Raw genomic sequence first — 16,310 nt, 5'->3', positions numbered from 1 at the left:
GTGGTTCAATCCCACCCAGGGACGAGAATATTCTATTAATCAAGTTTTGGGGATTTTTAGGTAGAGAAGTCAACATGTCAAACTACCTATTTTAAGGAAGGGTTCAAGACTTTCTCTGAAACAATTATCTCTAAAGTGAGTTTAATTTGATTTAAGCCAATTTATTCAACATTTAGAAAATACCTGAAGGTTAATGTTGTTCCTGGTGATATCTAATCAGCAGAATGCAACCTAGCAGCATTTTAAGTGAAAGCCTGTGTTATGTTATAACCAGGTGTTATCTTATCAGTACAAAGGTAAGGAATTAAGAAAAACTTTTTGAAGTTTGAAGATTTTTCTTACAAAATCATTGTCTTATTGCATCACCAAAGTGTAAGCTGGAAAGATGATTTTGATAAATTACTTGTTAGAACACCTGATTTGCTCTTCTGGAGTCAATGTAGTTTGTTTTTCTCAATAACCATAGAAGTAATAGGGTAAAGTAAAGACATTATGTGGGTTTTTTGCTACAGCACTTCTGTCAAAATACGATTTAAATGAGTTAAGATGATAATGGATTTTCTACTATAAGCAAAGACCAAAAAAGTCAAAATAGCAATCCCAATTTTAGATTTGATAAATGAAAACAGCACATAGCAGAGTTTCGATCCATCGACCTCTGGGTTATGGGCCCAGCACGCTTCCGCTGCACCACTCTGCTGCTCATGGAAGTTCTTAGAACTCAAGAAGGGTTGATTCATCTCAAGAACATGGCAATGTGTTTCTTTTAATTAACGAAAAATCCTAAAATAACTGTCCAGATTAGAGACTTTATAAACTTTGGCAAGGAAACTTTCCAGATCAATCTTTCTTAGGTGTTGTTTGTTTATGTATCACATAGTGTCTCTGTGGCGCAATTGATTAGCGCGTTCGGCTGTTAACCGGAAGGTTGGTGGTTCAATCCCACCCAGGGACGAGAATCTTCTATTAGTCAAATTTTGGGGAATTTTAGGTAGAGAAGTCAACATGTCAAACTACCTATTTTATGGTAGGGTTCAAGACTTTCTCTGAAACAGTTATCTCTAAAGTGAGTTTAATTTGATTTAAGCCAATTTATTCAACATTTAGAAAATACCTGAAGGTTAATGTTGTTCCTGGTGATATCTAATCAGCAGAATGCAACCTAGCAACATTTTTAAGTGGAAGCCTGTGTTATGTTAAAACCAGGTGTTATCTTATCAGTACAAAGGTAAGTAATTAAGAAAAACTTTTTGAAGTGTGAAGATTTTTCTTACAAAATCATTGTCTTATTGCATCACCAAAGTGTAAGCTGGAAAGATGATTTTGATAAATTACTTGTTAGATCACCTGATTTGCTCTTCTGGAGTCAATGTAGTTTGTTTTTCTCAATAACCATAGAAGTAATAGGGTAAATTAAAGACATTATGTGGATTTTTGGCTACAGCACTTCTGTCAAAATACGATTAAAATGAGTTAAGATGATAATGGATTTTCTACTATAAGCAAAGACCAAAAAAGTCAAAATAGAAATCCCAATTTTTAGATTTGATAAATGAAAATAGCACATAGCAGAGGATGGTTTCGATCCATCGACCTGTGGGTTGTGGGCCCAGCACGCTTCCGCTGCGCCACTCTGCTGCTTATGGAAGTGCTTAGAACTCAAGAAGGGTTGATTCATCACAAGAACATGGCAATTTGTTCCTTTTAATTAACGAAAAATCCTAAAATAACTGTCCAGATTAGAGACTTTATAAACTTTGGCATCGAAACTTTCCAGATCAATGTTTCTTAGCTGTTGTTTGTTTATGTCTCATATAGGGTTTCTGTGGCGCATTTGGTTAGTGCGTTCGGCTGTTAACTGGAATGTTGGTGGTTCAATCCCACCCAGGGACGAGAATATTCTATTAATCAAGTTTTGGGGATTTTTAGGTAGAGAAGTCAACATGTCAAACTACCTATTTTAAGGAAGGGTTCAAGACTTTCTCTGAAACAATTATCTCTAAAGTGAGTTTAATTTGATTTAAGCCAATTTATTCAACATTTAGAAAATACGTGAAGGTTAATGTTGTTCCTGGTGATATCTAATCAGCAGAATGCAACCTAGCAGCATTTTTAAGTGAAAGCCTTTGTTATGTTATAACCAGGTGTTATCTTATCAGTACAAAGGTAAGGAATTAAGAAAAACTTTTTGAAGTGTGAAGATTTTTCTTACAAAATCATTGTCTTATTGCATCACCAAAGTGTAAGCTGGAAAGATGATTTTGATAAATTACTTGTTAGATCACCTGATTTGCTCTTCTGGAGTCAATGTAGTTTGTTTTTCTCAATAACCATAGAAGTAATAGGGTAAATTAAAGACATTATGTGGATTTTTGGCTACAGCACTTCTGTCAAAATACGATTAAAATGAGTTAAGATGATAATGGATTTTCTACTATAAGCAAAGACCAAAAAAGTCAAAATAGCAATCCCAATTTTAGATTTGATAAATGAAAATAGCACATAGCAGAGGATGGTTTCGATCCATCTACCTCTGGGTTATGGGCCCAGCACGCTTCTGCTGCGCCACTCTGCTGCTCATGGAAGTGCTTAGAACTCAAGAAGGGTTGATTCATCACAAGAACATGGCAATGTGTTCCTTTTAATTAACCAAAAATCCTAAAATAACTGTCCAGATTAGAGACTTTATAAACTTTGGCAAGGAAACTTTCCAGATCAATGTTTCTTAGCTGTTGTTTGTTTATGTCTCATATAGGGTTTCTGTGGCGCAATTGGTTAGCGTGTTCGGCTGTTAACTGGAATGTTGGTGGTTCAATCCCACCCAGGGATGAGAATATTCTATTAATCAAGTTTTGGGGATTTTTAGGTAGAGAAGTCAACATGTCAAACTACCTATTTTAAGGAAGGGTTCAAGACTTTCTCTGAAACAATTATCTCTAAAGTGAGTTTAATTTGATTTAAGCCAATTTATTCAACATTTAGAAAATACCTGAAGGTTAATGTTGTTCCTGGTGATATCTAATCAGCAGAATGCAACCTAGCAGCATTTTAAGTGAAAGCCTGTGTTATGTTATAACCAGGTGTTATCTTATCAGTACAAAGGTAAGGAATTAAGAAAAACTTTTTGAAGTTTGAAGATTTTTCTTACAAAATCATTGTCTTATTGCATCACCAAAGTGTAAGCTGGAAAGATGATTTTGATAAATTACTTGTTAGAACACCTGATTTGCTCTTCTGGAGTCAATGTAGTTTGTTTTTCTCAATAACCATAGAAGTAATAGGGTAAAGTAAAGACATTATGTGGGTTTTTTGCTACAGCACTTCTGTCAAAATACGATTTAAATGAGTTAAGATGATAATGGATTTTCTACTATAAGCAAAGACCAAAAAAGTCAAAATAGCAATCCCAATTTTAGATTTGATAAATGAAAACAGCACATAGCAGAGTTTCGATCCATCGACCTCTGGGTTATGGGCCCAGCACGCTTCCGCTGCACCACTCTGCTGCTCATGGAAGTTCTTAGAACTCAAGAAGGGTTGATTCATCTCAAGAACATGGCAATGTGTTTCTTTTAATTAACGAAAAATCCTAAAATAATTGTCCAGATTAGAGACTTTATAAACTTTGGCAAGGAAACTTTCCAGATCAATCTTTCTTAGGTGTTGTTTGTTTATGTATCACATAGTGTCTCTGTGGCGCAATTGATTAGCGCGTTCGGCTGTTAACCGGAAGGTTGGTGGTTCAATCCCACCCAGGGACGAGAATCTTCTATTAGTCAAATTTTGGGGAATTTTAGGTAGAGAAGTCAACATGTCAAACTACCTATTTTATGGTAGGGTTCAAGACTTTCTCTGAAACAGTTATCTCTAAAGTGAGTTTAATTTGATTTAAGCCAATTTATTCAACATTTAGAAAATACCTGAAGGTTAATGTTGTTCCTGGTGATATCTAATCAGCAGAATGCAACCTAGCAACATTTTTAAGTGGAAGCCTGTGTTATGTTAAAACCAGGTGTTATCTTATCAGTACAAAGGTAAGTAATTAAGAAAAACTTTTTGAAGTGTGAAGATTTTTCTTACAAAATCATTGTCTTATTGCATCACCAAAGTGTAAGCTGGAAAGATGATTTTGATAAATTACTTGTTAGATCACCTGATTTGCTCTTCTGGAGTCAATGTAGTTTGTTTTTCTCAATAACCATAGAAGTAATAGGGTAAATTAAAGACATTATGTGGATTTTTGGCTACAGCACTTCTGTCAAAATACGATTAAAATGAGTTAAGATGATAATGGATTTTCTACTATAAGCAAAGACCAAAAAAGTCAAAATAGAAATCCCAATTTTTAGATTTGATAAATGAAAATAGCACATAGCAGAGGATGGTTTCGATCCATCAACCTGTGGGTTGTGGGCCCAGCACGCTTCCGCTGCGCCACTCTGCTGCTTGTGGAAGTGCTTAGAACTCAAGAAGGGTTGATTCATCACAAGAACATGGCAATTTGTTCCTTTTAATTAACGAAAAATCCTAAAATAACTGTCCAGATTAGAGACTTTATAAACTTTGGCATGGAAACTTTCCAGATCAATGTTTCTTAGCTGTTGTTTGTTTATGTCTCATATAGGGTTTCTGTGGCGCATTTGGTTAGCGCGTTCGGCTGTTAACTGGAATGTTGGTGGTTCAATCCCACCCAGGGACGAGAATATTCTATTAATCAAGTTTTGGGGATTTTTAGGTAGAGAAGTCAACATGTCAAACTACCTATTTTAAGGAAGGGTTCAAGACTTTCTCTGAAACAATTATCTCTAAAGTGAGTTTAATTTGATTTAAGCCAATTTATTCAACATTTAGAAAATACCTGAAGGTTAATGTTGTTCCTGGTGATATCTAATCAGCAGAATGCAACCTAGCAGCATTTTTAAGTGAAAGCCTTTGTTATGTTATAACCAGGTGTTATCTTATCAGTACAAAGGTAAGGAATTAAGAAAAACTTTTTGAAGTGTGAAGATTTTTCTTACAAAATCATTGTCTTATTGCATCACCAAAGTGTAAGCTGGAAAGATGATTTTGATAAAGTACTTGTTAGATCACCTGATTTGCTCTTCTGGAGTCAATGTAGTTTGTTTTTCTCAATAACCATAGAAGTAATAGGGTAAATTAAAGACATTATGTGGATTTTTTGCCACAGCACTTCTGTCAAAATACGATTAAAATGAGTTAAGATGATAATGGATTTTCTACTATAAGCAAAGACCAAAAAAGTCAAAATAGCACTCCCAATTTTAGATTTGATAAATGAAAATAGCACATAGCAGAGGATGGTTTCGATCCATCAACCTCTGGGTTATGGGCCCAGCACGCTTCCGCTGCACCACTCTGCTGCTCATGGAAGTGATTAGAACTCAAGAAGGGTTGATTCATCACAAGAACATGGCAATGTGTTCCTTTTAATTAACGAAAAATCCTAAAATAACTGTCCAGATTAGAGACTTTATAAACTTTGGCAAGGAAACTTTCCAGATCAATGTTTCTTAGCTGTTGTTTGTTTATGTCTCATATAGGGTTTCTGTGGCGCAATTGGTTAGCACGTTCGGTTGTTAACTGGAATGTTGGTGGTTCAATCCCACCCAGGGACGAGAATATTCTATTAATCAAGTTTTGGGGATTTTTAGGTAGAGAAGTCAACATGTCAAACTACCTATTTTAAGGAAGGGTTCAAGACTTTCTCTGAAACAATTATCTCTAAAGTGAGTTTAATTTGATTTAAGCCAATTTATTCAACATTTAGAAAATACCTGAAGGTTAATGTTGTTCCTGGTGATATCTAATCAGCAGAATGCAACCTAGCAGCATTTTAAGTGAAAGCCTGTGTTATGTTATAACCAGGTGTTATCTTATCAGTACAAAGGTAAGGAATTAAGAAAAACTTTTTGAAGTTTGAAGATTTTTCTTACAAAATCATTGTCTTATTGCATCACCAAAGTGTAAGCTGGAAAGATGATTTTGATAAATTACTTGTTAGAACACCTGATTTGCTCTTCTGGAGTCAATGTAGTTTGTTTTTCTCAATAACCATAGAAGTAATAGGGTAAAGTAAAGACTTTATGTGGGTTTTTTGCTACAGCACTTCTGTCAAAATACGATTAAAATGAGTTAAGATGATAATGGATTTTCTACTATAAGCAAAGACCAAAAAAGTCAAAATAGCAATCCCAATTTTAGATTTGATAAATGAAAACAGCACATAGCAGAGTTTCGATCCATCGACCTCTGGGTTATGGGCCCAGCACGCTTCCGCTGCGCCACTCTGCTGCTCATGGAAGTTCTTAGAACTCAAGAAGGGTTGATTCATCTCAAGAACATGGCAATGTGTTCCTTTTAATTAACGAAAAATCCTAAAATAACTGTCCAGATTAGAGACTTTATAAACTTTGGCAAGGAAACTTTCCAGATCAATCTTTCTTAGGTGTTGTTTGTTTATGTATCACATAGTGTCTCTGTGGCGCAATTGATTAGCGCGTTTGGCTGTTAATCGGAAGGTTGGTGGTTCAATCCCACCCAGAGACGAGAATCTTCTATTAGTCAAATTTTGGGGAATTTTAGGTAGAGAAGTCAACATGTCAAACTACCTATTTTATGGTAGGGTTCAAGACTTTCTCTGAAACAGTTATCTCTAAAGTGAGTTTAATTTGATTTAAGCCAATTTATTCAACATTTAGAAAATACCTGAAGGTTAATGTTGTTCCTGGTGATATCTAATCAGCAGAATGCAACCTAGCAACATTTTTAAGTGGAAGCCTGTGTTATGTTAAAACCAGGTGTTATCTTATCAGTACAAAGGTAAGGAATTAAGAAAAACTTTTTGAAGTGTGAAGATTTTTCTTACAAAATCATTGTCTTATTGCATCACCAAAGTGTAAGCTGGAAAGATGATTTTGATAAATTACTTGTTAGATCACCTGATTTGCTCTTCTGGAGTCAATGTAGTTTGTTTTTCTCAATAACCATAGAAGTAATAGGGTAAAGTAAAGACATTATGTGGGTTTTTTGCTACAGCACTTCTGTCAAAATACGATTTAAATGAGTTAAGATGATAATGGATTTTCTACTATAAGCAAAGACCAAAAAAGTCAAAATAGCAATCCCAATTTTAGATTTGATAAATGAAAATAGCACATAGCAGAGGATGGTTTCGATCCATCGACCTCTGGGTTATGGGCCCAGCACGCTTCCGCTGCACCACTCTGCTGCTCATGGAAGTGCTTAGAACTCAAGAAGGGTTGATTCATCACAAGAACATGGCAATGTGTGCCTTTTAATTAACGAAAAATCCTAAAATAACTGTCCAGATTAGAGACTTTATAAACTTTGGCAAGGAAACTTTCCAGATCAATGTTTCTTAGCTGTTGTTTGTTTATGTCTCATATAGGGTTTCTGTGGCGCAATTGGTTAGCACGTTCGGCTGTTAACTGGTATGTTGGTGGTTCAATCCCACCCAGGGACGAGAATATTCTATTAATCAAGTTTTGGGGATTTTTAGGTAGAGAAGTCAACATGTCAAACTACATATTTTAAGGAAGGGTTCAAGACTTTCTCTGAAACAATTATCTCTAAAGTGAGTTTAATTTGATTTAAGCCAATTTATTCAACATTTAGAAAATACCTGAAGGTTAATGTTGTTCCTGGTGATATCTAATCAGCAGAATGCAACCTAGCAACATTTTTAAGTGGAAGCCTGTGTTATGTTAAAACCAGGTGTTATCTTATCAGTACAAAGGTAAGGAATTAAGAAAAACTTTTTGAAGTGTGAAGATTTTTCTTACAAAATCATTGTCTTATTGCATCACCAAAGTGTAAGCTGGAAAAATGATTTTGATAAATTACTTGTTAGATCACCTGATTTGCTCTTCTGGAGTCAATGTAGTTTGTTTTTCTCAATAACCATAGAAGTAGTAGGGTAAAGTAAAGACATTATGTGGATTTTTTGCTACAGCACTTCTGTCAAAATACGAATTAAATGAGTTAAGATGATAATGGATTTTCTACTATAAGCAAAGACCAAAAAAGTCAAAATAGCAATCCCAATTTTAGATTTGATAAATGAAAATAGCACATAGCAGAGGATGGTTTCGATACATCGACCTCTGGGTTATGGGCCCAGCACGCTTCCGCTGCGCCACTCTGCTGCTTATGGAAGTGCTTAGAACTCAAGAAGGGTTGATTCATCACAAGAACATGGCAATTTGTTCCTTTTAATTAACGAAAAATCCTAAAATAACTGTCCAGATTAGAGACTTTATAAACTTTGGCATGGAAACTTTCCAGATCAATGTTTCTTAGCTGTTGTTTGTTTATGTCTCATATAGGGTTTCTGTGGCGCAATTGGTTAGCGCGTTCGGCTGTTAACTGGAATGTTGGTGGTTCAATCCCACCCAGGGACGAGAATATTCTATTAATCAAGTTTTGGGGATTTTTAGGTAGAGAAGTCAACATGTCAAACTACCTATTTTAAGGAAGGGTTCAAGACTTTCTCTGAAACAATTATCTCTAAAGTGAGTTTAATTTGATTTAAGCCAATTTATTCAACATTTAGAAAATACCTGAAGGTTAATGTTGTTCCTGGTGATATCTAATCAGCAGAATGCAACCTAGCAGCATTTTTAAGTGAAAGCCTTTGTTATGTTATAACCAGGTGTTATCTTATCAGTACAAAGGTAAGGAATTAAGAAAAACTTTTTGAAGTGTGAAGATTTTTCTTACAAAATCATTGTCTTATTGCATCACCAAAGTGTAAGCTGGAAAGATGATTTTGATAAAGTACTTGTTAGATCACCTGATTTGCTCTTCTGGAGTCAATGTAGTTTGTTTTTCTCAATAACCATAGAAGTAATAGGGTAAATAAAAGACATTATGTGGATTTTTGGCTACAGCACTTCTGTCAAAATACGATTAAAATGAGTTAAGATGATAATGGATTTTCTACTATAAGCAAAGACCAAAAAAGTCAAAATAGAAATCCCAATTTTAGATTTGATAAATGAAAATAGCACATAGCAGAGGATGGTTTCGATCCATCTACCTCTGGGTTATGGGCCCAGCACGCTTCTGCTGCGCCACTCTGCTGCTCATGGAAGTGCTTAGAACTCAAGAAGGGTTGATTCATCACAAGAACATGGCAATGTGTTCCTTTTAATTAACCAAAAATCCTAAAATAACTGTCCAGATTAGAGACTTTATAAACTTTGGCAAGGAAACTTTCCAGATCAATGTTTCTTAGCTGTTGTTTGTTTATGTCTCATATAGGGTTTCTGTGGCGCAATTGGTTAGCGCGTTCGGCTGTTAACTGGAATGTTGGTGGTTCAATCCCACCCAGGGACGAGAATATTCTATTAATCAAGTTTTGGGGATTTTTAGGTAGAGAAGTCAACATGTCAAACTACCTATTTTAAGGAAGGGTTCAAGACTTTCTCTGAAACAATTATCTCTAAAGTGAGTTTAATTTGATTTAAGCCAATTTATTCAACATTTAGAAAATACCTGAAGGTTAATGTTGTTCCTGGTGATATCTAATCAGCAGAATGCAACCTAGCAGCATTTTAAGTGAAAGCCTGTGTTATGTTATAACCAGGTGTTATCTTATCAGTACAAAGGTAAGGAATTAAGAAAAACTTTTTGAAGTTTGAAGATTTTTCTTACAAAATCATTGTCTTATTGCATCACCAAAGTGTAAGCTGGAAAGATGATTTTGATAAATTACTTGTTAGAACACCTGATTTGCTCTTCTGGAGTCAATGTAGTTTGTTTTTCTCAATAACCATAGAAGTAATAGGGTAAAGTAAAGACATTATGTGGGTTTTTTGCTACAGCACTTCTGTCAAAATACGATTTAAATGAGTTAAGATGATAATGGATTTTCTACTATAAGCAAAGACCAAAAAAGTCAAAATAGCAATCCCAATTTTAGATTTGATAAATGAAAACAGCACATAGCAGAGTTTCGATCCATCGACCTCTGGGTTATGGGCCCAGCACGCTTCCGCTGCACCACTCTGCTGCTCATGGAAGTTCTTAGAACTCAAGAAGGGTTGATTCATCTCAAGAACATGGCAATGTGTTTCTTTTAATTAACGAAAAATCCTAAAATAACTGTCCAGATTAGAGACTTTATAAACTTTGGCAAGGAAACTTTCCAGATCAATCTTTCTTAGGTGTTGTTTGTTTATGTATCACATAGTGTCTCTGTGGCGCAATTGATTAGCGCGTTCGGCTGTTAACCGGAAGGTTGGTGGTTCAATCCCACCCAGGGACGAGAATCTTCTATTAGTCAAATTTTGGGGAATTTTAGGTAGAGAAGTCAACATGTCAAACTACCTATTTTATGGTAGGGTTCAAGACTTTCTCTGAAACAGTTATCTCTAAAGTGAGTTTAATTTGATTTAAGCCAATTTATTCAACATTTAGAAAATACCTGAAGGTTAATGTTGTTCCTGGTGATATCTAATCAGCAGAATGCAACCTAGCAACATTTTTAAGTGGAAGCCTGTGTTATGTTAAAACCAGGTGTTATCTTATCAGTACAAAGGTAAGTAATTAAGAAAAACTTTTTGAAGTGTGAAGATTTTTCTTACAAAATCATTGTCTTATTGCATCACCAAAGTGTAAGCTGGAAAGATGATTTTGATAAATTACTTGTTAGATCACCTGATTTGCTCTTCTGGAGTCAATGTAGTTTGTTTTTCTCAATAACCATAGAAGTAATAGGGTAAAGTAAAGACATTAAGTGGATTTTTTGCTACAGCACTTCTGTCAAAATACGATTAAAATGAGTTAAGATGATAATGGATTTTCTACTATAAGCAAAGACCAAAAAAGTCAAAATAGCAATCCCAATTTTAGATTTGATAAATGAAAATAGCACATAGCAGAGGATGGTTTCGATCCATCGACCTCTGGGTTATGGGCCCAGCACGCTTCCGCTGCGCCACTCTGCTGCTCATGGAAGTGCTTAGAACTCAAGAAGGGTTGATTCATCACAAGAACATAGCAATGTGTTCCTTTTAATTAACGAAAAATCCTAAAATAACTTTCCAGATTAGAGACTTTATAAACTTTGGCAAGGAAACTTTCCAGATCAATGTTTCTTAGCTGTTGTTTGTTTATGTCTCATATAGGGTTTCTGTGGCGCAATTGGTTAGCGCGTTCGGCTGTTAACTGGAATGTTGGTGGTTCAATCCCACCCAGGGACGAGAATATTCTATTAATCAAGTTTTGGGGATTTTTAGGTAGAGAAGTCAACATGTCAAACTACCTATTTTAAGGAAGGGTTCAAGACTTTCTCTGAAACAATTATCTCTAAAGTGAGTTTAATTTGATTTAAGCCAATTTATTCAACATTTAGAAAATACCTGAAGGTTAATGTTGTTCCTGGTGATATCTAATCAGCAGAATGCAACCTAGCAGCATTTTTAAGTGAAAGCCTTTGTTATGTTATAACCAGGTGTTATCTTATCAGTACAAAGGTAAGGAATTAAGAAAAACTTTTTGAAGTGTGAAGATTTTTCTTACAAAATCATTGTCTTATTGCATCACCAAAGTGTAAGCTGGAAAGATGATTTTGATAAATTACTTGTTAGATCACCTGATTTGCTCTTCTGGAGTCAATGTAGTTTGTTTTTCTCAATAACCATAGAAGTAATAGGGTAAATTAAACACATTATGTGGATTTTTGGCTACAGCACTTCTGTCAAAATACGATTAAAATGAGTTAAGATGATAATGGATTTTCTACTATAAGCAAAGACCAAAAAAGTCAAAATAGAAATCCCAATTTTAGATTTGATAAATGAAAATAGCACATAGCAGAGGATGGTTTCGATCCATCTACCTCTGGGTTATGGGCCCAGCACGCTTCTGCTGCTCCACTCTGCTGCTCATGGAAGTGCTTAGAACTCAAGAAGGGTTGATTCATCACAAGAACATGGCAATGTGTTCCTTTTAATTAACCAAAAATCCTAAAATAACTGTCCAGATTAGAGACTTTATAAACTTTGGCAAGGAAACTTTCCAGATCAATGTTTCTTAGCTGTTGTTTGTTTATGTCTCATATAGGGTTTCTGTGGCGCAATTGGTTAGCGCGTTCGGCTGTTAACTGGAATGTTGGTGGTTCAATCCCACCCAGGGATGAGAATATTCTATTAATCAAGTTTTGGGGATTTTTAGGTAGAGAAGTCAACATGTCAAACTACCTATTTTAAGGAAGGGTTCAAGACTTTCTCTGAAACAATTATCTCTAAAGTGAGTTTAATTTGATTTAAGCCAATTTATTCAACATTTAGAAAATACCTGAAGGTTAATGTTGTTCCTGGTGATATCTAATCAGCAGAATGCAACCTAGCAGCATTTTAAGTGAAAGCCTGTGTTATGTTATAACCAGGTGTTATCTTATCAGTACAAAGGTAAGGAATTAAGAAAAACTTTTTGAAGTTTGAAGATTTTTCTTACAAAATCATTGTCTTATTGCATCACCAAAGTGTAAGCTGGAAAGATGATTTTGATAAATTACTTGTTAGAACACCTGATTTGCTCTTCTGGAGTCAATGTAGTTTGTTTTTCTCAATAACCATAGAAGTAATAGGGTAAAGTAAAGACATTATGTGGGTTTTTTGCTACAGCACTTCTGTCAAAATACGATTTAAATGAGTTAAGATGATAATGGATTTTCTACTATAAGCAAAGACCAAAAAAGTCAAAATAGCAATCCCAATTTTAGATTTGATAAATGAAAACAGCACATAGCAGAGTTTCGATCCATCGACCTCTGGGTTATGGGCCCAGCACGCTTCCGCTGCACCACTCTGCTGCTCATGGAAGTTCTTAGAACTCAAGAATTGTTGATTCATCTCAAGAACATGGCAATGTGTTTCTTTTAATTAACGAAAAATCCTAAAATAACTGTCCAGATTAGAGACTTTATAAACTTTGGCAAGGAAACTTTCCAGATCAATCTTTCTTAGGTGTTGTTTGTTTATGTATCACATAGTGTCTCTGTGGCGCAATTGATTAGCGCGTTCGGCTGTTAACCGGAAGGTTGGTGGTTCAATCCCACCCAGGGACGAGAATCTTCTATTAGTCAAATTTTGGGGAATTTTAGGTAGAGAAGTCAACATGTCAAACTACCTATTTTATGGTAGGGTTCAAGACTTTCTCTGAAACAGTTATCTCTAAAGTGAGTTTAATTTGATTTAAGCCAATTTATTCAACATTTAGAAAATACCTGAAGGTTAATGTTGTTCCTGGTGATATCTAATCAGCAGAATGCAACCTAGCAACATTTTTAAGTGGAAGCCTGTGTTATGTTAAAACCAGGTGTTATCTTATCAGTACAAAGGTAAGTAATTAAGAAAAACTTTTTGAAGTGTGAAGATTTTTCTTACAAAATCATTGTCTTATTGCATCACCAAAGTGTAAGCTGGAAAGATGATTTTGATAAATTACTTGTTAGATCACCTGATTTGCTCTTCTGGAGTCAATGTAGTTTGTTTTTCTCAATAACCATAGAAGTAATAGGGTAAATTAAAGACATTATGTGGATTTTTGGCTACAGCACTTCTGTCAAAATACGATTAAAATGAGTTAAGATGATAATGGATTTTCTACTATAAGCAAAGACCAAAAAAGTCAAAATAGAAATCCCAATTTTTAGATTTGATAAATGAAAATAGCACATAGCAGAGGATGGTTTCGATCCATCGACCTGTGGGTTGTGGGCCCAGCACGCTTCCGCTGCGCCACTCTGCTGCTTATGGAAGTGCTTAGAACTCAAGAAGGGTTGATTCATCACAAGAACATGGCAATTTGTTCCTTTTAATTAACGAAAAATCCTAAAATAACTGTCCAGATTAGAGACTTTATAAACTTTGGCATGGAAACTTTCCAGATCAATGTTTCTTAGCTGTTGTTTGTTTATGTCTCATATAGGGTTTCTGTGGCGCATTTGGTTAGCGCGTTCGGCTGTTAACTGGAATGTTGGTGGTTCAATCCCACCCAGGGACGAGAATATTCTATTAATCAAGTTTTGGGGATTTTTAGGTAGAGAAGTCAACATGTCAAACTACCTATTTTAAGGAAGGGTTCAAGACTTTCTCTGAAACAATTATCTCTAAAGTGAGTTTAATTTGATTTAAGCCAATTTATTCAACATTTAGAAAATACGTGAAGGTTAATGTTGTTCCTGGTGATATCTAATCAGCAGAATGCAACCTAGCAGCATTTTTAAGTGAAAGCCTTTGTTATGTTATAACCAGGTGTTATCTTATCAGTACAAAGGTAAGGAATTAAGAAAAACTTTTTGAAGTGTGAAGATTTTTCTTACAAAATCATTGTCTTATTGCATCACCAAAGTGTAAGCTGGAAAGATGATTTTGATAAATTACTTGTTAGATCACCTGATTTGCTCTTCTGGAGTCAATGTAGTTTGTTTTTCTCAATAACCATAGAAGTAATAGGGTAAATTAAAGACATTATGTGGATTTTTGGCTACAGCACTTCTGTCAAAATACGATTAAAATGAGTTAAGATGATAATGGATTTTCTACTATAAGCAAAGACCAAAAAAGTCAAAATAGCAATCCCAATTTTAGATTTGATAAATGAAAATAGCACATAGCAGAGGATGGTTTCGATCCATCTACCTCTGGGTTATGGGCCCAGCACGCTTCTGCTGCGCCACTCTGCTGCTCATGGAAGTGCTTAGAACTCAAGAAGGGTTGATTCATCACAAGAACATGGCAATGTGTTCCTTTTAGTTAACCAAAAATCCTAAAATAACTGTCCAGATTAGAGACTTTATAAACTTTGGCAAGGAAACTTTCCAGATCAATGTTTCTTAGCTGTTGTTTGTTTATGTCTCATATAGGGTTTCTGTGGCGCAATTGGTTAGCGTGTTCGGCTGTTAACTGGAATGTTGGTGGTTCAATCCCACCCAGGGATGAGAATATTCTATTAATCAAGTTTTGGGGATTTTTAGGTAGAGAAGTCAACATGTCAAACTACCTATTTTAAGGAAGGGTTCAAGACTTTCTCTGAAACAATTATCTCTAAAGTGAGTTTAATTTGATTTAAGCCAATTTATTCAACATTTAGAAAATACCTGAAGGTTAATGTTGTTCCTGGTGATATCTAATCAGCAGAATGCAACCTAGCAGCATTTTAAGTGAAAGCCTGTGTTATGTTATAACCAGGTGTTATCTTATCAGTACAAAGGTAAGGAATTAAGAAAAACTTTTTGAAGTTTGAAGATTTTTCTTACAAAATCATTGTCTTATTGCATCACCAAAGTGTAAGCTGGAAAGATGATTTTGATAAATTACTTGTTAGAACACCTGATTTGCTCTTCTGGAGTCAATGTAGTTTGTTTTTCTCAATAACCATAGAAGTAATAGGGTAAAGTAAAGACATTATGTGGGTTTTTTGCTACAGCACTTCTGTCAAAATACGATTTAAATGAGTTAAGATGATAATGGATTTTCTACTATAAGCAAAGACCAAAAAAGTCAAAATAGCAATCCCAATTTTAGATTTGATAAATGAAAACAGCACATAGCAGAGTTTCGATCCATCGACCTCTGGGTTATGGGCCCAGCACGCTTCCGCTGCACCACTCTGCTGCTCATGGAAGTTCTTAGAACTCAAGAAGGGTTGATTCATCTCAAGAACATGGCAATGTGTTTCTTTTAATTAACGAAAAATCCTAAAATAACTGTCCAGATTAGAGACTTTATAAACTTTGGCAAGGAAACTTTCCAGATCAATCTTTCTTAGGTGTTGTTTGTTTATGTATCACATAGTGTCTCTGTGGCGCAATTGATTAGCGCGTTCGGCTGTTAACCGGAAGGTTGGTGGTTCAATCCCACCCAGGGACGAGAATCTTCTATTAGTCAAATTTTGGGGAATTTTAGGTAGAGAAGTCAACATGTCAAACTACCTATTTTATGGTAGGGTTCAAGACTTTCTCTGAAACAGTTATCTCTAAAGTGAGTTTAATTTGATTTAAGCCAATTTATTCAACATTTAGAAAATACCTGAAGGTTAATGTTGTTCCTGGTGATATCTAATCAGCAGAATGCAACCTAGCAACATTTTTAAGTGGTAGCCTGTGTTATGTTAAAACCAGGTGTTATCTTATCAGTACAAAGGTAAGTAATTAAGAAAAACTTTTTGAAGTGTGAAGATTTTTCTTACAAAATCATTGTCTTATTGCATCACCAAAGTGTAAGCTGGAAAGATGATTTTGATAAATTACTTGTTAGATC

At 35.1% G+C, this 16,310-nt stretch overlaps 5 non-coding genes across 5 annotated transcripts; all 5 read left to right on the top strand.

The window, feature by feature from the left end:
• Positions 1 to 881: 881 nt before the first annotated feature.
• TRNAN-GUU (transfer RNA asparagine (anticodon GUU)) lies at positions 882 to 955 on the top strand. The gene has a single exon. It is a non-coding gene; the product is annotated as a tRNA-Asn (tRNA).
• Positions 956 to 3,687: 2,732 nt separating this feature from the next.
• On the top strand, positions 3,688 to 3,761 carry TRNAN-GUU (transfer RNA asparagine (anticodon GUU)). Its single transcript has one exon. It is a non-coding gene; the product is annotated as a tRNA-Asn (tRNA).
• Positions 3,762 to 10,235: 6,474 nt separating this feature from the next.
• On the top strand, positions 10,236 to 10,309 carry TRNAN-GUU (transfer RNA asparagine (anticodon GUU)). Its single transcript has one exon. It is a non-coding gene; the product is annotated as a tRNA-Asn (tRNA).
• A 2,731-nt stretch (positions 10,310 to 13,040) lies between these two features.
• TRNAN-GUU (transfer RNA asparagine (anticodon GUU)) lies at positions 13,041 to 13,114 on the top strand. The gene has a single exon. It is a non-coding gene; the product is annotated as a tRNA-Asn (tRNA).
• Positions 13,115 to 15,846: 2,732 nt separating this feature from the next.
• On the top strand, positions 15,847 to 15,920 carry TRNAN-GUU (transfer RNA asparagine (anticodon GUU)). The gene has a single exon. It is a non-coding gene; the product is annotated as a tRNA-Asn (tRNA).
• The last annotated feature ends 390 nt before the right edge of the window (positions 15,921 to 16,310 follow it).

Source organism: Taudactylus pleione, unplaced genomic scaffold, assembly GCF_031769625.1.
Source record: "Taudactylus pleione unplaced genomic scaffold, aTauple2 ptg000134l, whole genome shotgun sequence".
Taxonomy (NCBI): Eukaryota; Metazoa; Chordata; class Amphibia; order Anura; family Myobatrachidae; genus Taudactylus; species Taudactylus pleione.
Note: the sequence above shows the minus strand (reverse complement) of the source record. Positions and strands in the feature narration are given on the sequence as shown.